Genomic DNA, 23,357 nt, shown 5'->3' with positions numbered 1-23,357 from the left:
CTCAAAGTCTTCATCTTGAGATGACTCAGCTCGTTTGTTCTGTGGCGGGAGAGGCCCTAGACGCTTGAAAACTGAAACTTCCCTGCACCATTCTTCCGGCGTCTACACTCCGAGCCGGTTGTCGATTGTAGGCAATCGGCTCATCCTCGAATCCCAGCGAGTGTTTAAAGAAGGGACAGTCCTAGTGTCTATCCATGTCTTCCTGCTCCCTTGACCTCTCCTTAGCGCGGTGCTCATGTCCTTCATCGTCTCTACCTTGCCGACGGTACCTTCCTTTGTCTTCATCAGACCGATTGTATCTGTCGCCATTCCTATCGTACTGCCGATGTCGGTCATACTGGTATTCATATTTGTTGAGGAGATGCGTGGAGAGTGGTTTTTGGTATCGCACGCTTCTCACTTCTTCCTTGGTGAGGTACCGTCTGTCATCATATCGGGGCCGGTCGCGTGGATCGGCCTCCTCCTTTTCCTTTCCGCGGGAGTGACTGCTTTCTTCTTTATCCTTGCCATGGTGGCATACAGGCCCTGCCATGTTAACATCGAACGAGAAATCTAGTCGACACCTCGCGGAGTGATCGGGTTCCACCATGTTGACGCCAGGAAACGGATGTGTGTCCACTTTCATGGCAAACTGGCTAAAGATCAGTCGGCCTTGTTCTATCGCTGTTTGGATCTGCTGACGAAACCCTTTGCAGTCATTGGTGGTATGGGTGAATGAGTGATGCCATTTGCAGTACGGCCTCCCGTTCATTTCTTGTGCTGTAGGGATTTTATGGCCTTCGGGTAACTTCAGCTGTTTTTCCTTAAGCAACAGATCGAAAATCTGCTCAGCTTTGCTCAAATCGAAGTCAAACCCTCTTGCAGGCCCTTGTGGTTTTACCCATTTGCAGGACACGGGATTTGCCCCCTGAGCCCATTCAGCTACAGCCACCTCCAGGTCTGGTGCAGGATCTTCAGCTTCTTCCATCTCGACCAGGCCTACCGGACGCTTGAACTTGTCTTGGTACAATTCAGGGTGCCGCTGCTCATACGATGTGAGTTTCTGCACCATGTGCGACAATGAACCGTACTCGCTTGGGAAGTCGGATCCTTGATCGGCGTTGCGAGGCCCAATGCTGCCGACTCGATTGCTTCTTTCTCGGATAAACGAACCGAATAACATCGGTTCCTGGCGATCCTGAAACGTTGGATGTATTCGGTACATCGTTTCTCCCCGCTTCTGCCGCACCTGTGTTAGATCGGCAATGCCGGCCTCGGTAGCTTCTGAGTGATATTGCACGTGAAACTGCTCCTCCATTTGCTTCCACGTCCGGACTGAGTTTGGTGGCAACGACGTGTACCATCCAAAGGTTGATCCCGTAAGAGATTGTGCGAAAAACCTCACACGTAACGGGTCTGACGCTGAAATCATGCCCAGCTGTGCCAAATATCGGCTTACGTGCTCTATTGAGCTAGACCCTTCGCTCCATTGAATTTTGAGAATTCGGGGAGCCGATATTTGGGTGGCAGCGGGATCGGATCGTACTGCGTCGGGTACGGCTTGGAATAGCCGATTGTTTTCCTCTTCGGCAAGATGCCGAACTGGTCTCTCAAGATGGTGCTTGATCTGTTCCATGGTATTAGCTGTAGGGAACGAGCCCTCATGACTCATTCCGGTAGCATATTTAACTAGCCATGCTTGTTTGTCGCCGTCTGCTCCAGAAATCCCTGTTGGTGCAATCTGGCTCGTGCGCGCCAAGGCATTGCAGTCCGGCACGTATGTGCACATGTATCCATGTGGGATCTCCTTAGGCGGCTCATATAGGAACTGGCAATCGCTAGGATCGCCTCCAACCTTGTAGACAACGTACGCCGGTGAACCCGGCGGCTCTGGCGCTGCAAGCGCGAATGGCAGCGGCGGTCTAATCTGGAGCGGTATCTCTCCCTAGTGAGTCCCCAGGGTAGGTCTTGACGGAGAGTACTGATGCTTCATGATCTCTTGCACCACTCGGACCGCGACGCGCTCGAAAGCATTCACCAAGCTCTCAGAATGGCGGTGTAGAGAATGAGCCACCATGTAATTAATCTCCTGGCGTAGAGCTCTGGTGCGTTCCTCTGAAGAGTTAGAGAGGTCCACTTCATCGAGAGCACCTTCAGGGGAGAACCCTTTCCATCTGATGCCATGTGAACGGGTCTTCATGAAAGAGCCGATGAGATCGGCTTCCAAGATGGCTTTCATCTCATCGTACTTCTTCTTGTGTTCCTCCGACGGATCCGCATACGTGATCGGTTCGCCCACCACCTCATCCGCAGCTTCGACATGGTTGCTGCGGATGTCGACGTAGTGGTTGTTGTAGAGTGTCCCACCGGCGTGCCAGAATTTGTTGCTGTCAAAAACCCACCGGCGAGTAGCGACGGGCAACACCGTAGAGCCGGGAGGCTCCCAGGATCTGCGGTGGACCCCGGTCCCTCGGGCGACGGCCCGCAATGCCTTCCCGGCACACGTCCCGGTGCTTACGAGGGCGTGCCACCTGACCTATACCCGGCCGAGAAGGTGATGGATTGCTTCGACTAGTTTCCTGCATGGCAAACACGTAAACATTAAATACGAGCCCCGATCGGCTCTTAGGTTGCCCTGTGGATCGGCTCAAAGAGCAATTGCCCCATGGTTCGTGTTAGATTTATGATGACATGGGGATCATGCTATAACGATATCAAGCTAAACTAATCTACGATAGTTTGGGGTTTTCACCCGCATAATCGGAACATCCTACGCGTAGTTGAGCCTCAGCGTACACGTAAGATGATGGAAAACCAGCCCTAAAGAGGCCTAAAAACCAACATGAAGTTGATCCCCGGAACAATCCCTCTAGGGCTTAATAGACCACACCTTACGCACTACCGGATCGTTCAACCCGTTTATAAGGCCTAACCATACGGATATCAAACCGATCCTTGAAGAACAAGGAGCAACTATAACGGATTAGATCTACTAGATAAAGAACAAGCAAGATGCTGCCCTTACACCTAAGATAGGTGTAAGGGCAGCTAGGTATCGAGGGGCAGCGTAGCTAAACAAGTACGTCGTGAAAGCATCGACGTCAGCCCCAAAACACCTAAGATAAGGGTGTTGCTCGCCATCAAAAATGCTTCAGCACGAGCAACACCAACAACGAATTAACTGATACTGCCTGGATCGCAAGATGCGATCTAGGCAGCATGTTGCTTACCCGGGAGAAACCCTCGAAACAAGGGGTGGCGATGCTCCTAGATTGATTTGTTGTGAACGTGATCGTCCTCCTTTCTCAATAACCCTAGATACATATTTATAGTCCGTAGACTTTCTAACTTGGGAATAAACCCAACCGTGTACGAGCTAAACTCTATCTCTTAATTCTAACCGACACATAACCTACTATAATTTACATATACACGGGCAGTCTAGCCCAAACTTCTTGTACAAGGCCGATTCAGGAATATCTTCCGTGCATATCCTCTAAGCCCATTTAATCACGGCCCATCTCCAGACTTGGTTAAATTCTGGTGATAACAGATAGTGATGATTCGAGGTGAGGGTCCTTTATGTCTTTATGCTTAGTATCCATTTTTCAATATGCTTCTTATACTTAGTATTTATTTTTCAATATGCTTCTCATGCTTAGTATCTATTTTTCAATATGCTTCTTATACTTAGTATTTATTTTTCAATATGCTTCTTATACTTAGTATCTATTTTTCAACATGCTTCGCCATATGTTTTTTTTGCTTAGTGTCTACATTTTATTAAGGCATGAATGCTTACTTGTTTACTCTTTGTCAATGCAGGTGATTGATCAATATGAGCGGAAGCATGCAATCCATGAACTCCATTCTGAAGAGCATGAGCCAACAGAAGTTCACCGGGACCACTAGAAGTGGAAGACCAATGCGTGCCAGCTCGCGTTACACGGACGATGACACGGGTGGAGTTGGAGGTGGAGGTGTAGGTGGAGGTGGAGGACGTGGTGGAGGTGGAGGACGAGGTGGAGGTGGAGGATGAGTTGGAGCTGGAGCTGGAGGACGAGGCGGAGGTGGAGGACGAGGACGAGGTGGAGGTGGAGGTGGACCTTTCCTTGGTGACATACCCTCTGCTTCTGGCGACGTGGCTTCCCAGTCCGCTCACACACAGTCTACTGAGGGGGAGATGGAGGTGGAGATGGAGGTGGAGATGGAGGTGGAGATGGAGGTGGAGGGGCAGGACGAGGAGGCGGAGAGGGAGATGGCGCCGAAGAAGTTGCGCATTCATGGTGAAGCGGAAGTCCCTGATGAGAGGAGGGAGCCTACTAGCCACGAGGCGAAAGCCCTCATCATCCCGAACGACAAAGAGTAAGTTTAATTTTGAACATGTAGATTCATTTTGCTATGTACTAATGTTTTCATTATTGTGCATAACTGATTGGCATACTAATGTTTTGATTATTGTGCAGCAATTGGACATATGACAAGGGGGTTTGTCAGCCGTCGAGCATGATTGGAGCTCTTATTAGGCAGTATTGGCCGGGCTTTTACACTCCGGTCCCCGACGGCGAGAAGAAGCTAGCCGAGACTTGGGCGGACTATGAGGCAGCTCCTTGCCCGGGCTTTAGGAAAGCTTCTGACGCCGTGTACACCAAGTTTTGGGTAAAGCATGCTTCTCGAGTTTACTTCATAGTTAATGACCACACTATGCTAACTCATGTCTCTCTCACAATTATTCTTATGCATGATTGCAGACCCATTATAAGGTGCCTGATGATATGGTTGAGCAAGGGAAGGCGGTATCGACTAGGACTTGTCGAGGTTGACAATACAACAAGTGGTACAATCGAAGCATACCCGCATCGAGCACTTCAAGGCTGAGCAGGGCACGAGGGTCAAGAAAGCCGACAATATCGTGGACGATACTCACCGACGAAGGAAGATTACTTGAAGGTAAGTAAATATTCAATGAGACTCTATGTTGCTGCATAGTTGGGATTGCATTATGTGTTCTTCAAATGAGTTTTGGTTTTGTAGGTTATGCCCCTATGGTGAGAGAATAAGGAAGACGCATTTGAGGCCTTGGTAGCGAGGTGGGCTGGCGAAGACGCCGACTTCAACGCCAAGAGCGCGCGCAACAAGGCAAACCGGGGCACCGGAGGAACACACTATGCGGGAAGCTGCAGCACTGAGCGCTACAGGAAGCACAAGGTACATATATACATGGAACAACTTGAATTTATTTCCCCTCATATTACTACTTGATACACATAACATTTATCTTGCTGTGCAGGAGGCGGAACTCGGGGAGCCTCTCACCGAGGTGGGAGGGTGGCAGAAGATGAAACTGAAGCAACCCGATCTGAGCCAGCCTCAGCCCTCGCTGCCCGAGTACTTCGGCTATGCCGAAGAGGAGTTGGAGAAGTACTGCTCGGTGTTCAAGGGTCTTCATCCAGAAGTGGATGATCCTATTGAGCAGGAGACCGACTTGACGGCGATTATGGTGGCGGGGAGCGGCGCGGAGCATGGCCGCACGAAGCTTGCTAGTGGGGTGATCAAGCCGCAGAGGACCCTCACGCAGATCAGGTCTACCCTCACCGCCGGCGTACGGATGTAAGTTTTCTCATTTCCATCTTCTTTCCAACATTCATTCCTGAATGGCTAAATTGACATGACTCCTTTTCTTGGAAATTGTAGGCTAACTTTGAGGCCGCCTACGCGGCCGCTTATGAGAAGTATTTGACGGTTGTAGCAGAGTGGGACCTCAAGAGAGCGGCTTTGGAAGAGTACCAGGAGGCGACGAGTCGTGTAAGTTCCAATCTTTTATGGTTCAAAGGCATGACAAGTCCTACCTCCCCTTTTTTTATATCTGTAGCACTTGACATCTAAACTATCTTGCAGGCGGTCAGGACGTTCTTCTTGACTGGAGAGAGGATCGCACTTCCGGATGAGGAGCCAGCTAGGCCGGGGCCGACTCCAGTGTGCCCATCGAGGGAAGCTTTCGCGGCCACATACTACGCACGGACTCCGGTAAGTCCTGTGCCTAACCATTGTCTAAGCTGCTTTCACCGCTTTCCTTTCGCATGTCTAAGATGCTAACTCTTGTCAAACATGTAGGGCACGGGAAGTTCGCGGAACCGAACCTCTCTCCGGTTCGTCGCGCGAGGGCACACCGATGCACCCCGGCCGCCATTCTCCCGGTGCTTCGGGGTTTTCTCCTGCCGGCGATGGTTCGGGCCATGGTTCTACTTCGGTCTACCTCGACAAAGGCCGGACGCCTGAATTTACGAGTCGGGAACTTGGTTGGACCCCCTGATCTTAGTTTCCCTTAGCTAGGTGTCTAGCGGGTGTGCGTCGATCGTGTGTGCCATGTGTCGACGATGTATGATGATTGTGTGTGCTACATGACACATATTTGTATCACGATGATGTTGTTGCTACATTTGATGATGATTATGTGGTGTGCAACATTTGTGATGCATTTCAATGTATATTACTGCTATTTATGTTGTGCGTGCTGTGCTGTTGCGGTGACCCAAAGATACCACTGCATGTTGTAGTATACAAGTCGTTGATATGATCTTTGTGAAGGGACTTCTTCACAAATTGCCATATCCCTCAGAGTGGTACAACAGAAACATTGCAGGTCATAACACTCCATATATTATTACAAACATTGTCTTAACAAGCTGGTATTCTCATAGGTCCTATGAGAACACCCTAAGATACTACTTAAGTACGATTACAACTTATAACCATATATAAAAGAGAGCTCAACAACTTATTTAGGTAAGTTCTACGTTGCTCGGCTCTATGATGCTAGGGTTTATCTCTACTCTTCCACCTCCGTGTCATCGGGTCCGTAGACTATCCCATAGTCTACTCCTTCAACTCCGCCGATAAGATCAGGTTCCTCGTAGACCAGCTCGTAGCTTCCTTCCGGTGCTTCATCGTTGATGGCCTCCACTTCCGGATCACAGTCTAGCAAGGGTGTCGAAAGAAAGTGAGTACAGAGGTACTCAGCAAGTTCTAAAAGAGTAAAAGGTGTTTGATGCACTAGCTACGACCATTGATCAGGAAATCACAGGTCAATGCATGTTTCGTAATCATTTCTTCAAAAGGTTGCTTTCATTAAGAAAACTATGCCCGTCAGTCTTCACAGGTTGACCAGAACTTCATGGAGTTCCTTTCCTGCCGCGTTCGCACTTCCCTTCCCGGAACAAGGAGTGACAGCCACAATTTGATACACTCTGCAGAGGTGCGTTACTTTTCCCACAAGAGATCCCACCCTTTTTGCCATCCGCAGGGACTTGCCCCCGTTCACACTTCCTTTGGTGTGAGGCCGGGTATAAAGATCCAAGCCCACACCGCCTTCTCCGCGACCGCAAACCCACCCTTTTGTCCGACCCTACACCCCCAGAGACTTCTTCCGATAATACGGCTTTACTCACGGTGTACTCCGGACAATCCAGCATAGACCGTAGAGCTAACATCACTAATGGATGGGGATTTAAAAGGCTATCCCAACCTACGGCAGTGCCTCCAACACCCCGCAGCTCTACCAGTCCGTTGGCGTGCAGAAGGGAAAAGATACGGTTGGCTTCACTAGAGCCATTATAGATCTCATGGTTAACGCGATTTGTACGGCGCTAGAATCACTGGACGGCATTGGTGGTTAATCCTAGGTTAATATAACCCATGCAATTGAACCTCCACCATATAAACACATACCATGGTTCCATTGCCAGCCACATAGTCATATTCATAGTTGGAAAGTAACATTTTATTTGCGATGCAGGAATGATAAGTATATAGCTTTGCATTAAAGTAATAGAAAATACTCAAGTTGGTATGAGCAAGGGTGAACTTGCCTGTGGACTGCGAGATAGTGCAGTTCAATGCAGTTGATGGAACCTTGACCTCGGGTTCTGTAAGAAGCATCATTGTCAAGTAAGGACAATGTTATAAAAATCCAAATAATGCAATCATGGATGTATTATTTTATTTTGAATCCCTTTACCACGCTGAGTTATAGCAATTTAGGGTTGAGTTTAAGATTTATGCCTTTGGCAGTAACTTGCAATTACTTTAATGTGTAAACCACTTTAATTCTCATAAAGTAAAATAATTCAAAGTAAAACTACTTTACTTGGTGATTCTTTATTCATTCCAAAAATAATTTGAAATAATAGAGTTGACTCTATATTTTTGGAATAAATAGGGAATAGAGTAATTTTCTTTGAAAAATACCTTCTCAATAGAAATGACTTGGAATAATAGAATTTCATTTTGAAATGTTTAAAAATAAGTATTTGAACTTATTTGGGATTTTTCCTTGATTTTTAAATACCAGGAAATAATAGTTTGGAATTCCAAGTTATTATTTTAAATTCATAAAATTCATCAATTTGAATTTGTTTCCTAAATTCTATTTCATATTTTATTCTGGTTAAGAATAATTTTTCATTCACTAATCCAATTTTTAATGGATTTTTAGAGTTGTATTTTATTTACTAAAAATTGGTGAAATTCTAGCCTTTTTCTAAATTGTGAAAGGTCCAAAATACCCCTGGCCCCTATTGGGCCAGCCCACTAACTAAGGCCCATGGGACAACCCACTAAGGCATGTCCCATAACGGGTCGGTGGCGCCGAAGCGGCCAACCTCGCTCACTCACTCGTCTCTCTCACTCGCTCGCCCTAACCCTAACCTCTCGCGACGCCCGTGGCGATGGCGTCGCCGCCATGGCCGCCGCCGTGCTCCGGCCATCTCCGTGCTCCCCTGCCTTAGCCACCTACCGGATCTGGACCGCCGCGAGACAATCTATCGATCTGTCCGCGTGGTTTCTCCGATTTCTTCCTCTCCTGGTGAATCGCCTCCTCTCTGGATCCACTGGAGAATCGCCTCGGGCGATTTGGTGATCTCCGGCGAACTCTCGCCCTTGCCGTCGACGTGCGCTCCCTGAGACCGACCTGGTGCGGTGCTGCTTGCAGTACCAGTGCCGTCGTCTCCGTGCCATGCTGTGGTGGTGTTCGTGCTCGTCGGCGTAACGCCGGCGCCTACCCTGGGTCTTGCAGCTGCTATGGCCGCGCGAGCACTGCCTCGCCATGCCATAGCCTCTGCCACCAGGCGCATGTAAGTGATCTTCTCCTTCTCCTTCTCTACTGTGCTTCTTCTTCCTCCTGTTCTACTGCTCTCTGGTGATCCTGTGATCATACAGAGCCTTGCAATTGCTGCCTAAGCTACTTGTGCTTCCATTTTCTGCAAGCTATGGCCAAGTCACCAGTTTCTGGTACTGGCCAGTGTTGCCTTGCTTGCTGTACATGCCATGTGTTGATTATCTATTGCTCCTATCATGCTTTGATCTTGCTATGCTATGTTGTACTTGCTTACAAGCTTGCTATGCCATGTTGTTCATGCTTATGAGCTTGCTATGCTTACTGGCAATCTATACTTGCTTGTCTAGGTGTACTGTTGTGCATCAGTGACACTTGTGAATGCCAGTGGTGCCTGTGAGGTGCTTCTGTGCTTCCTGTGTAAGCTAATGATCCATTGGATCAATCATTGCTTGTTGGCTAGCTTATTTGTGTGGCTTGACTTGATTCAATTGATTCATTTGATCAATTAAATGTTAGTGATTGGTTGCTGATTAATTCTGTGGCTAAGTGAATCATTTTCCTTGTTGATGCTGATGCTCAAGCATCACTATGCTTACTGTATTCATGTGCTGTTGCTTATCCTAGCTCACTGGACTTGATCCAGTGGCTATGATGCGTTGACTTGTGCCGTGTTGCCTCTCGGTGTGCTATCGTCAATAAATAGCATGAATTTGTTACATATTCATGCTTGAATAAATTGATTCATGATGAACTCGCTTATGCAGTGATGATTTAAATGACTTGCTTGTATAAGAATTTGCTGTTAATAATTATCTAACAAGCAAATGAATCTGAATCCAACTTTGGATAATGATGTTCTGTATTTGGCTTTGCTTTAAATGGTGCTAAGTGTGATGTGACCTCGGTAGCCTTGCTACTGATTGGTTGCTCACATGTTTGGTTGAATCTTGTGGGCTACTCAGCTTTGCTTGCATATTTGGGGATCATACTAGATATGAATGCCAATATGCTTGCCTGTGATGAAATCTAGGGTTTTACTGATGGTTATGTGCCTATGATTTTTCTGTGTAGTCTTTACTAGCTGCTAATTATTGTAACACATCTACTGGTGCTATCTGTGCATAAGATCTTGCTTCTGTGCACAAGATCTGTATCTAGATGGTTTCTATTTTGGTGGCTTTTTAGACTAGCAGTGATCCTTGGTGAAAACCAAGTGATGATTCACCCTGTTGAGCATCTGCTCAAACCCATGACTGTGTTATGCATGATTTATGGATTAGATCCATTGGATCTATTCCAGGAACTTGGTATACCTTGTTCCAGCTCCTAGAATAAAATGTTTTGTTGTTGCAGACTTGTGGTTTGTGCACAGCCCTTCACCTCCAGATCCTGGTTGATCTTCTAGGTCACCATGATTTCTGATGGCTGAGTGGTTGTGTGTGTTGGTGCTGTTCTTGAGCAAGAACTGGATGAACTCTGTGTTCTAGCTTCACCCTTACCTGGTGAATTACTTATCTGGTCGACTGTCAATGTTCTAGGGTTTGTGCTCCTTTTAAATGATCCCTACTTCTATTCTGGCCATGACACACAAGCTTGGCTTGCTTTGTGACTCAGCTCTTGCATTGCCTTGCTGTGGCTTGCCCAGCACAAGCTCTCATATGCTGAAACTTGAGCCCTCTCGTGGCTGTTTAGTTTTGGTCTCGCTTCGATCCTATCTTGTGTCGTCCAGGTTTTGGACAAGCACAAGTGTGCAGTGACAGTGTTCACTGTCCAAACTGAATTTCTGTGATGTTTTCACTCTGTCCAAACTGAATTACTAACACTGACATTTTGGCTAGCACTTGTAATTTTTTTTTTGCAGGTTTTGAAGTTGAATATGACCAGAAGATGTTCTTCAAGCATTTAGTCTAGGTTTTAGTTTAGAACAATCTTGTAATTTTCCTTTTTTATTTCTGTTTATTATTATACATCAATTCTTGTATCAAGAATATTGTAAAGACTATGTATTATGTGTTGATGATCAATAAAGCTCAAGTTTTTGTTTATGAGCTTTTGATTTATGTAATATTTATATCCTGAATTAAATATTGTATTTGATATTCAATTTGAAATTCAAAGTCATTTGAATTCATAAGTTATGTTTGAATTATGAATTCATTATTTATATTGATTATTGCTTATTGTTTATGTGTTGTCACTTGTCAAATAAATTCATTCCCCAAGTCAAGAAGATACAAAAGAGATCATGTCAAAATTTCCCTAACTCACATTGCCTAACCCTAAGTGCAAAATGAGAGAGAACCTCGATCCCTCTTAGGTTTAGTTGCAATAAAGCGCGAAAATTTCCCCCGTTTTGCGATGAAATGCACAACTCATTTCTAAATCTACCCTTCGTTGTTCCTATGTTCGGGTTATTACAGACCTCTCCCCTTAACGAAACTTCGTCCCGAAGTTAAGATTGGTACTCGAACATCTCGGGGTAGGACTTCCTGAGTTCTTCTTCCGTCTCCCAAGTTGCTTCTCGCTCAGGATGATGTTGCCATTGAACTTTGCAGTATTTGATTGCTCTGTTTCTTAACTTCTTCCATTGTACTTCTAAGATCTTTTCAGGTCTTTCCACATAAGTTAGATCAGATTGCAATTCTATTTCTTCATATGTGATAGGATCATCCGGTGCCTTCAAACACTTTCTGAGTTGTGATACATGAAATACATTGTGAACTTGACTTAGTTGCGCCGGTAATTCCAACTCAAAAGCTGTTCCTCGGTTCTGGCTGAGTATCTTGAATGGTCCTATATATCGAGGACTTAACTTTCCTTTCACTCCGAACCTCTTAAGTCCTTTCATTGGGCTAACCTTTAAATATACCATGTCTCCTACTTTCGGTTCCCAAGCTCTTCTTCTTTGGTCGGCATAACTCTTTTGACAACTTTGAGCTATTTTGATTCTATCCCGGATCACCTCGATGACTCCTTGTCTCTCCTTGATGTAGTCCTGTGTAAACTCCTTGTTCTCTCCGGTTTCAAACCAACAAATTGGTGATCTACATTTCCTTCCGTACAATGCTTCGTACGGTGCCATCTGGATGCTACTCTGGTAACTATTGTTATATGAGAATTCCGCCAAAGGTAAATGGTCCTCCCATGAGCCTCCAAAGTTTAGAGCACAAGCTCTAAGCATGTCTTCAAGTATCTGATTGGTTCTTTCAGTTTGTCCTCCGGTTTGTGGATGATATGCCGTACTGAAATCCAACTTGGTTCCCAAAGCTTCTTGGAGTTGTTTCCAAAACGCTGATGTAAAAATGGAACCTCTATCTGAGACTATCTTCTTTGGTACTCCATGCTTGCTAACAATCTCCTTCACATATGTATCCTCAAGCTTCTCCGCAGTATCCTTTGTATTTACTGCTATGAAATGAGCACTCTTGGTAAGTCTATCCACTATTACCCATATCATATCCTTCCTCTTACTAGTCATTGGTAGACCAGTAACAAAATCCATTCCGATTTCATCCCATTTCCACTCCAGTATCTCAAGTGGTTTGAGTAATCCAGCAGTACTTTGATGTTCTGCCTTTACTCGCTGACATGTATGGCATTCAGAGACATATTGTGCTATCTCTCTTTTCATGTTGTTCCACCAGAACATTTCCTTTAAATCCATATACATCTTAGTACTTCCCGGATGTATTGAATAAGGGGTTTCATGTGCTTCTTTTAATATGATTGACTTCACTTCTGGATCATCCGGTACACATATTCTTTCTCGGAAGTATAGTGAATCAAACTCCCCTAGATTGAATTCTGACGGTCTTCCTTCTCCAATCCTTTTGATTTCTTCTTGGATGAACAAATCATCCGCTTGTTTCCAGATAATCTCATACTTCAAGTCTGAATACATCTCATCCATGATCCTCATGGTTTCTACACTTCCTTTAACATCACCTTGAATAAACAAAATCTGAGCATCCTCTAGCTCTTTCCGAAGTTCCTTTGGAATCTCCCATTCCGTAGGTTGATTCTCCGTACTCTTCCTGCTTAAGGCATCTGCCACTACATTAGCCTTGCCTGGTGTATAATTGATCGTAAGGTCATAATCCTTAATCAACTCTAACCATCTCTTCTGTCTCATGTTCAATTCCTTCTGAGTGAAGAAATATTTCAAACTTTTATGATCGGTGTATAACTCACACTTGGATCCATATAGAAATTGTCTCCAACTCTTTAAAGCATACACAACTACCGCTAACTCTAGATCATGTACGGGGTAGTTGTGTTCATGTGGTTTCAACTGTCTTGATCCATAAGCTATTACTTTCCGGTCTTGCATAAGAACACATCCAAGTCCATTCTTGGAAGCATCACAATACACCGTATAATCCTTTCCAGGTTCAGGAACTGCTAATACCGGTGCTGTGGTTAACTTATCTTTGAGTGTTTGGAAGCTGGCTTCACACTCATCAGTCCACACAAATGGAGTATTTTTCTTGAGTAACTTGGTCATTGGTCCTGCAATCTTCGAAAATCCTTCTATGAATCTCCGATAATAGCCTTCCATACCAAGGAATCCTCGTATCTCCTTAGCATTTTTGGGTGACTTCCATTCCAATACGGACTGAACCTTGCTTGGATTCACCGCTATTCCTTCTTTGGTTATGACATGTCCAAGAAATTCAACACTATCTAACCAAAATTTGCATTTGCTAAACTTTGCGTATAGCTGATGTTCTCTCAAAATCTGCAGAACTATCTTCAAATGTTTGGCATGTTCTTCTTTATCTTGGAATAGATTAGAATATCATCTATGAACACTATCACAAACTTGTCCAAGTACTTCATGAATATCTTGTTCATCAAATTCATGAAAATAGCTGGTGCATTTGTTAGTCCAAATGGTACAACCAAGTATTCATGGTGTCCATACCTTGATACCAACGCTGTTTTTGGCACATCCTCCTTCTTGATCTTGATCTGATGGTATCCTGACCTTAAATCTATCTTCAAGAAGACTCCAGCTCCTTGAACTTGATCAAAAAGATCTTGTATTCTAGGTAAAGGATACTTGTTCTTGATAGTTACATTGTTAAGATTCCTGTAATCTTCACACATTCTCTTTCCTCCATCTCTTTTGTCCACAAAAATGACTGGTGTACCCCATGGTGACACACTTTCTTGAATGAATCCCTTCTGTTCCAACTCATCTATCTGAGCTTTTAGTTCCACTAACTCCTTTGGTCCCATCTTATATGGTGGTTGAGCTATTGGTGCTGTGCCTGGAATCAGGTCGATAGTGAATTCTATCTCTCTATCGGGTGGCATGCCCGGTAGTTCCTTTGGAAATACATCTGAAAACTCATTCACTACAGGGATATCTTCAATCCTCACTTCCTTCAAACTGTTAAGTTCCAATCCTATCTCCAACTCACTGTATTTGTCTCCTTGGAAAACTATTCGGCCTCCAATAGAGTTGCGAAGTGATACTGTTTTGTCTCCACAGTTGATCACCGCTCCATTCTCTGTCAACCAGTCCATCCCTAGGATGACGGATATGTCCTTCATAGGAATGATGAATAGGTCCGCGAAATACACACAGTCACATATGGTTATGACCTGTGCCTCTTTCACGTGGGTTACTAAGATCGTTCCCCCCGCGGATAGAACAGTTATAGGGGTTTCTAACTTAGAACATCTAAGCCCGAATTTTTCCACAAACTCCAATGCAAGAAATGATGTGGTTGCTCCAGTATCAAATAAGACTTTGCCAGGATGAGTAAGGATGCTTAGCGTACCTAAGACTGTTTGATCCGACTCTTCCGCTTGCTCCAAAGATGTGCAATTCAGCTTTCCATAAGGCTTTCCCCTCTTGTTGTTGTTGTTGTTGTAGTTGCGGTTGTTGTTGTTGTTGTTGTTGTTGCGGTTGTTGTTGTTGTTGTTGTTGTTGTTGTTGTTGTTGTTGTTGTTGTTGTTGTTGTTGTTGTTGTTGTTGTTGTTGTTGTTGTTGTTTCCATCTCGTCCTCCTGAGCTCTGTCTGCTCCAAGACGCCTTATTTGGAAAATCCGGCTTGATGTGTCCATCCTTCCCACAACCAGAGCAGATGATTCTGGGTTTCTGACAATCCTTTTGCATATGACCTCTCAGGCCACAGTTGTTGCAGATGATCTGATTGATTGGGTTCTGATTCTGACCTCCCCGGTTGTATTGACTACCAGTAGTAGGTCGAAATCGGGGTTTGAAACTCCGATCAGGTGTTGGTTTACTAATTGGGTACTTCCTTGGCTCGATACGAGCCCTCTTCCTCCTATCCTCCTGGACTTGCCTGTAATCATCCTCGAAAGTGATTGCCGAGTCAATCAGTTCCTGGAATTCAGCAGTCCGTGCCAACCTCAGTTGCATCTTCATATATGGATTCATGCCTTTCATGAACCGCTTCTTTCTCTTTTCCTCCGTATCAACCTCCTCAGGTGCATACCTTGACAACCTGTTGAAATCCCGCACATACGGCATAATGGGTGCAGTTCTGACGTAGTTCGTCAAACTCCCTCTTCTTCAACTCCACCACGCTCTCCGAAACATGAGCATCCCGGAACTTCTTCTTGAACTCCTCCAAGGTGAACACCTTATCTGGAGGGTGTACTGCTACAAGATTCTCCCACCATGACGCTGCTGGTCCCGACAACAGATAATTAGTATATCGAATCTTCTCCTCATCGTTGCAACCAACGGTCTTCAGCTTACGTTCCGTATCCATGAGCCAATCTTCAGCGTCCATTGGTTCTGGAGCTGATGTAAACGGTAGTGGTCTTGCATTTTGGAAGTCTGATAGGGTTACTCCCTTGCCTTCATTACCCCTATCGTTGATGACTTGGGTAAAGAAGTCTTGCATGTTCTTGCTTTGATTTTCCTGGTATCGCCTCCTATCCTCTTCCATTGCCCTCATATACTGTTGGAAATGTGGATGTAGCATTGGGTGTGGTGGTGGTGGTGCATTCTCCGCTCTAGCTGCTGCATCTGCCTCCTCTTTTTCTCTCGCCTCCCGCTCTCTTCGAGCCTCTTCAGTTTCAACTAACGCCATGTCCCCCTAGTCCTGTAACAAAGAGCGATTACTCATAATTACACCATGCAAATGTTTTCTGAGCTCAACTCATTGCCCAGAACTAGTCACACAATGAAATCAAGAAGCAAATCCAAAACAAACATTTATTATGCATATACTTTGTATATTACATAACATACACACTTATATTACATGTGTGATACGTCTCTGACGTATCGATAATTTCTTATGTTCCATGCCACATTATTGATGATATCTACATGTTTTATGCATACTTTATGTCATATTTATGCGTTTTCCGGAACTAACCTATTGATGAGATGCCGAAGGGCCAGTTCCTGTTTTCTCCTGTTTTTGGTTTCAGAAATCCTAGTAAGGAAATATTCTCGGAATTGGACGAAATCAACGCCCAGGTTCCTATTTTTCCCGGAAGCATCCAGAACACCCGAGAGAGGCCAGAGGGGGGCCACAGGCCCACCACACATGATCCCGGCGCGGCCTGGGGGTGGCCCGCGCCCCCCTAGCGTGTCATCGCCTCGTTGACCTTCTGACGCCGCCTCTTCGCCTATATAAAGGTCCCTGACCTAAAACTTCGATACGAAAAAAGCCACGGTACGAGAAACCTTCCAGAGCCGCCGCCATCGCGAAGCCAAGATCTGGGGGACATGAGTCTCTGTTCCGGCACGCCGCCGGGACGGGCAAGTGCCCCCGGAAAGCTTCTCCATCGACACCACCGCCATCTTCATCAACGCTGCTGTCTCCCATGAGGAGGGAGTAGTTCTCCATCGAGGCTCGGGGCTGTACCGGTAGCTATGTGGTTCATCTCTCTCCTATGTACTTCAATACAATAATCTCATGAGCTGCCTTACATGATTGAGATTCATATGATGATGCTTGTAATCTAGATGTCATTATGCTAGTCAAGTGGGTTTTACTTATGTGATCTCCGGAGACTCCTTGTCCCACGTGTGTAAAGGTGACAAGTGTGTGCACCGTGTGGGTCTCTTAGGCTATATTTCACAGAATACTTATTCACCGTTATGAATGGCATAGTGAAGTGCTTATTTATATCTCTTTATGATTGCAATGTGTTTTGTATCACAATTTATCTATGTGCTACTCTAGTGATGTTATTAAAGTAGTTTTATTCCTCCTGCACGGTGTAATGGTGAGAGTGTGTGCATCCGTGTTAGTACTTGGCGTAGGCTATGATTGTGATCTCTTGTAGATTATGAAGTTAACTATTGCTATGATGGTATTGATGTGATCTATGCCTCCTACATAGTGTGAAGGTGACAGTGTGCATGCTATGTTAGTACTTGGTTTAGTTGTGTTGATCTGTCATGCACTCTAAGGTTATTTAAATATGAACATTGAATATTGTGGAGCTTGTTAACTCCGGCATTGAGGGTTCGTGTAATCCTACGCAATTAGTGGTGTTCATCATCCAACAAGAGAGTGTAGAGTATGCACTTATCTATTCTGTTATGTGATCAAAGTTGAGAGTGTCCACTGATACGTCCAATTTGCATCACTATTTTATATCATAATTTGCTGTTATTCATTGATATATTTCATATTTGGAGATGATACTTATGTTATTTCATCTATTTTGTATATTTCATGATTATTTGGAGATCGCGCACCGGAGCCAGGATTCTGCTGGAAAAAGCACCGTCAGGATGCAATATTTCGGAAGATCAGCAATTGACGGGAATTACACGAAAATTCCTATTTTTCCAGAAGACGAAGAGAGCCAGAAGGAGGAGCTGAGGAGGGCCGCCATGGGCCCCCCTCACAGGCCGGCGCGGGCCCTGCCCTGGCCGCGCCGCCCTGTGAGGAGGGGGCCCACAGCCCCCTCTCGCCTCCTTTTCTTCGCGTACTCCTTCGTCCCGAAAACCTAAGCTCCAGAGGGTACGTCGCGAAGAGCCACAGCCGCCTCTGCGGGGCGGAGAACACCAGAGAGAAAAGAGCTCTCCGGCGGGCAGGAATCCGCCGGGGAAATTCCCTCCCGGAGGGGGAAATCGACGCCATCGTCACCGCCATCGAGCTGGACATCATCTCCATCACCATCACCATCATCTTCATCATCATCACCTCCGTCTCCACCGCAGCACCTCGTCACCGCTGTAGCAATTTGGGTTTGATCTTGATTGTTTGATAGGGGAAACTCTCCCGGTGTTGATTTCTACTTGTTATTGATGCTATTGAGTGAAACCGTTGAACCAAGGTTTATGTTCAGATTGTTATTCATTATCATATCACCTCTGATCATGTTCCATATGATGTCTCGTGAGTAGTTCGTTTAGTTCTTGAGGACATGGGTGAAGTCTAAATGTTAGTGGTGAAGTATGGTTGAGTAGTATTCAATGTTATGATATTTAAGTTGTGGTGTCATTCTTCTAGTGGTGTCGTGTGAGCGTCGACTACACGATACTTCACCATTTATGGGCCTAGGGGAATACATCTTGTACTCGTTTGCCAATTGCGGGGTTGCCGGAGTGACGAAACCCGAGCCCCCGTTGGTATATCGATGCAGGGAGGGATTGCAGGATCTTAGAGTTTAAGGCTGTGGTTAGATTTATCTTAATTACTTTCTTGTAGTTGCGGATGCTTGCAAGGGGTATAATCACAAGTATGTATTAGTCCTAGGAAGGGCGGTGCATTAGCATAGGTTCACCCACATAACACTTATCAAAACAATGAAGATTATTTAGCCACATGAAGCGAAAGCACTAGACTAAATTCCCGTGTGTCCTCAAGAACGTTTGGTCATTATAAGTAAACAAACCGGCTTGTCCTTTGTGCTAAAAAGGATTGGGCCACTCGCTGCAATTATTTCTCTCGCATTTTACTTACTTGTACTTTATTCATCCGTTACATCAAAACCCCCGAATACTTGTCTCGTGAGCATTTACAGTGAATCCTTCATCGAAACCGCTTGTCAACACCTTCTCGCTCCTCGTTGGGTTCAACACTCTTATTTATCGAAAGTACTACGATACACCCCCTATACTTGTGGGTCATCAAGACTATTTTCTGGCGCCGTTGCCGGGGAGTGAAGCGCTATTGGTAAGGAAAACCTTTACTGTTTGTGCTGATTTTATTTCTGCCTGCTGCTATAAGTCATTATGGAGAGATCTTCTCTTCAATTTCTATTTGGGAAATCTACTACTACTGCAACGGTAGTGGATGAGGCGCCGTGTGAGGAAGTGATACCATATAAAATACCTATGAAAATTATTGAACGTGTTATGGATAACCGCTATGAAGGGGATGGAACTGTCCATCCCGGTGATCATTTATCGTTTTTACATGAATTATGCGGGTTATTCAAATGTGCGGTATTGCTATGAATGAAGTTAGAAAGAAACTATTCTCTATATCGTTGTCCGGTAAAGCGGCGCATTGGTATAAATTGCCGAAGAATGGTGATTCTCTTGATTGGGAGGACATTGTGCCTTTATTTTATTCCAAATTCTATCCTCCAAGTGAAATTCACAAAGATCGTAACCGCATATATAATTTCTGGCCTCATGATGGAGAAAGTATTGCCCAAGCTTGGGGAGATTGAAGGCTTTAATGCTCAAATGCCCCATTCATGAGCTTCCTGGTAATGTTATTGTTGATAATTTCTATGCAAGACTTTCTTTTCAAGACAAGACCTTGCTGGATACTTCTTGTTCTCGGATCATTTACACGCAACAAAGAAGAGTTTAAAAGGGACCTTCTTGATCGGATCCAAGAAAATACCGAAGGTTGGGAGAACGACAAGGATAGAGAATCGGGTATAATTTATGATTATAAATGCATTGAAGCTTTTATGGATACCGATAAATTTCGTAATATGAGTGCTACATATGGTCTTGATTCTCAAGTTGCCGCAAATCTTTATAAAGCTTTTGCCTCTCATTATGAATTGCCTAAGAAGAATTTTGATAAGTATCATGAACCGTATAAAGATAAAATTGATTCATCTATTAATAAATGCGTTGTAGTTGAAACCGTTGATCATGTTATTCCCGAAGCTTATATTGAAAAAACTCCTTTCCTCGCTAAAATGAAGGAGTACTCGTTATAAATAGTGCGGTTCATAAAAGTGAAAAGAAACCTATAGAACTCGAAGAACAAATAAAAGTTGAACCTCGCTGTTGCAATAGTTAAAGATCTTGTGACTCGAAAATGTGGAGGATGGTCATATTATTTTCCGTGAAGATGCTTCTAATATTGTTTCACATCCTAATAAACCCAAACAAGTTAGTGTGCCTATGCTATCTCGTTAGAATTGGTGATCATTGCTATTATGGTTTATGTGATATTGGTGCAAGTGTTAGTGCTATTCCTTATGAGCTTTACACGGAGATTATGCACGAAATTGATTCTTGTGAACTTGAAGATATTGATGTGGTTATTCAGCTGGCTAATAGAGAAACTATTTCTCCAATTGGTATTGTTTGAGATGTGGAAGTTCTATGTGGTAAGATTAAATATCCTGCTGACTTTTTGGTACTTGGTTCTCGTCGCTAGTGATTATTGTCCTATCATTTTTGGTAGACCTTTTCTAAATACTTGTGGAGCTATTATAGATTGCAAGAAAGAGAAAATTTTGACTAAATTTGCTGGTGAATCTTATGAGTTTAACTTCTCTAAATTTACCAAAACTCCTTATAAAGCTGATTTGCCTAGTGATGATTTTAAAATGGAGCAAGTGTGCATCTATTGTTCTTGTTCCTAATAATCCTTTGCAGCAACATTTGGAGAATAGCGAGAGTGAAGTTTTTAGGAAAGAAAGAGATGAGCTTGAGGAAATTTTTCTTCGCCAACCTATTCTCAAGCATGATTTGCCTGGTGGAAGATTTGGGTACAACACCGCCACCAAAGGAAGATCCTGTTTTTGATTTAAAGCCTTTGCCTGATAATCTTAAATATGCTCATATTGATGATAAGAAAATATATCCTGTTATTATTAGTTCTAAGCTTTCAGAGATTGAGGAAGAAAGGTTATTGGAAATATTGAAGAAACACCGAGGAGCTATTGGCTACACTCTTGATGATTTGAAGGGGATTTCTCCTTCTATTTTCCAACATGCTATTAATATGGAAGATGATGCAAAGCTCGTTGTTGAACATCAGCGTCGTCTAATTCCGAAGATGAAGGAGGTGGTAAGGAATGAGGTATTAAAACTTCTTGAAGCTGGTATTATATATCCTATTGCTGATAGTAGATGGGTTAGTCCTGTGCATTGCGTTCCTAAGAAAGGAGGAATGACTGTTGTGTCTAATGATAATGATGAGCTCATCCCTCAAAGAGTAGTTGTAGGGTATAGAATGTGCATTGATTTTCGAAAGGTTAATAAAGTTACTAAGAAAGATCATTACCCTTTGCCATTTATTGATCAAATGCTAGAAAGATTGTCTAAAAATACTCATTTTTTGCTTTCTTGATGGTTATTCTGGGTTTTCACAAATTGCTGTTAAAACTAAAGATCAAGAGAAAACCACTTTTACTTGTCCCTATGGAACTTATGCTTATAGGCGTATGCCTTTTGGTTTATGTAATGCTCCTGCTACTTTTCAAAGATGCATGTCTGCTATTTTTCATGGCTTTTGTGAGAGTATTGTGGAAGTATTCATGGATGATTTTTTCGTCTATGGGAATTCTTTTGATAGTTGCTTGCGAAACCTTGATAAAGTTTTGCAGAGATGTGAAGAAACTAACCTTATTCTTAATTGGGAGAAATGCCACTTTATGGTTAATGAAGGAATTGTATTGGGACATAAAATTTCCGAGAGAGGTATTGAAGTTGATAGAGCTAAAGTTGAAGCAATTGAGAAGATGCCCTATCCGAGGGATGTTAAAGGTATTCGTAGTGTTCTTGGTCATGCTTGGGTTTTATAGGAGATTTATTAAAGATTTCTCCAAGATTTCAACGCCTCTTACTAATCTTCTTCAAAAAGATGTACCTTTTGTTTTTGATGATGATTGTAAGGAAGCTTTTGAAACTCTAAAGAAAGCCTTAACAACTGCCCCTATAGTTGAACCTCCTGATTGGAACTTACCATTTGAAATTATGTGTGATGCTAGTGATTTTGCTGTAGGCGCTGTTCTTGGACAGTGAGTAGATAAAAAACTGAATGTTATTCATTATGCTAGTAAAACTCTTGATGCTGCTCAAAGAAATTATGCTACTACTGAAAAATAATTGTTAGCTGTAGTCTTTGCTTGTGATAAATTTAGATCTTATATTGTTGATTCAAAAGTTACGATTCATACTGATCATGCTGCAATTAGATACCTTATGACAAAGAAAGATGCTAAGCCAAGGCTTATTAGATGGGTACTTCTTTTGCAAGAATTTGATTTACATATTGTAGATAGGAAAGGAGCTGATAATCCTATTGCTGATAATTTGTCTAGATTGGAAAAATATTGCTTATGATCCTCTTCCTGTTAATGATAGTTTTCCAAATGAACAATTGGCTGTAATAAAGGTGAGCGCGCGAGACAGTCCTTGGTATGCTGATTATGCTAACTTTATTGTTTCCAAGTACTTGCCTCCAACCTTTTCAAATCTCAAAGAAAGGAGGAAATTCTTTTATGACTTGAGGCATTATTTTTGGGATGACCCACACCTATATAAAGAAGGAGTAGATGGTATTATGCGAAGATGTGTTCCTGAATATGAACAACAGGAGATATTGAGTAAATGTCATGGTAGTGCTTATGGAGGACATCACGCCGGAGATAGAACCGCACAAAAGGTTCTACAATCAGGTTTTTATTGGCCAACTCTCTTCAAAGATGCAAGGAAGTTTATTTTATCTTGTGATGAATGTCAAAGGGTTGGTAATATCTCCGTACGCAATGAAATGCCTATGAATTATACTCTTGTTATTGAACCATTCGATTGTTGGGGATTTGACTTCATGGGACCTTTTCCCTCTTAGAAGGTAACACTCATATACTTGTTGTTGTTGATTATGTTACTAAATGGGTGGAAGCCATACCTACAAAAAGTGCTGATGGTGAGACCTCTTTAAGAATGCTTTTAGATATTATTTTTTCCTAGATTTGGAGTTCCTAGATATATTATGACTGATGGAGGTTCTCATTTTATTCATGGAGGTTTTAGAAAAACTCTTGCTAGGTATGGTATTAATCATAGAATTGCTTCCGCTTATCACCCTCAAACTAGTGGGCAAGTAGAA

Source organism: Lolium rigidum, chromosome 7 (assembly GCF_022539505.1).
Source record: "Lolium rigidum isolate FL_2022 chromosome 7, APGP_CSIRO_Lrig_0.1, whole genome shotgun sequence".
Lineage (NCBI taxonomy): Eukaryota > Viridiplantae > Streptophyta > Magnoliopsida > Poales > Poaceae > Lolium > Lolium rigidum.
This window is presented reverse-complemented; position numbering follows the sequence as displayed.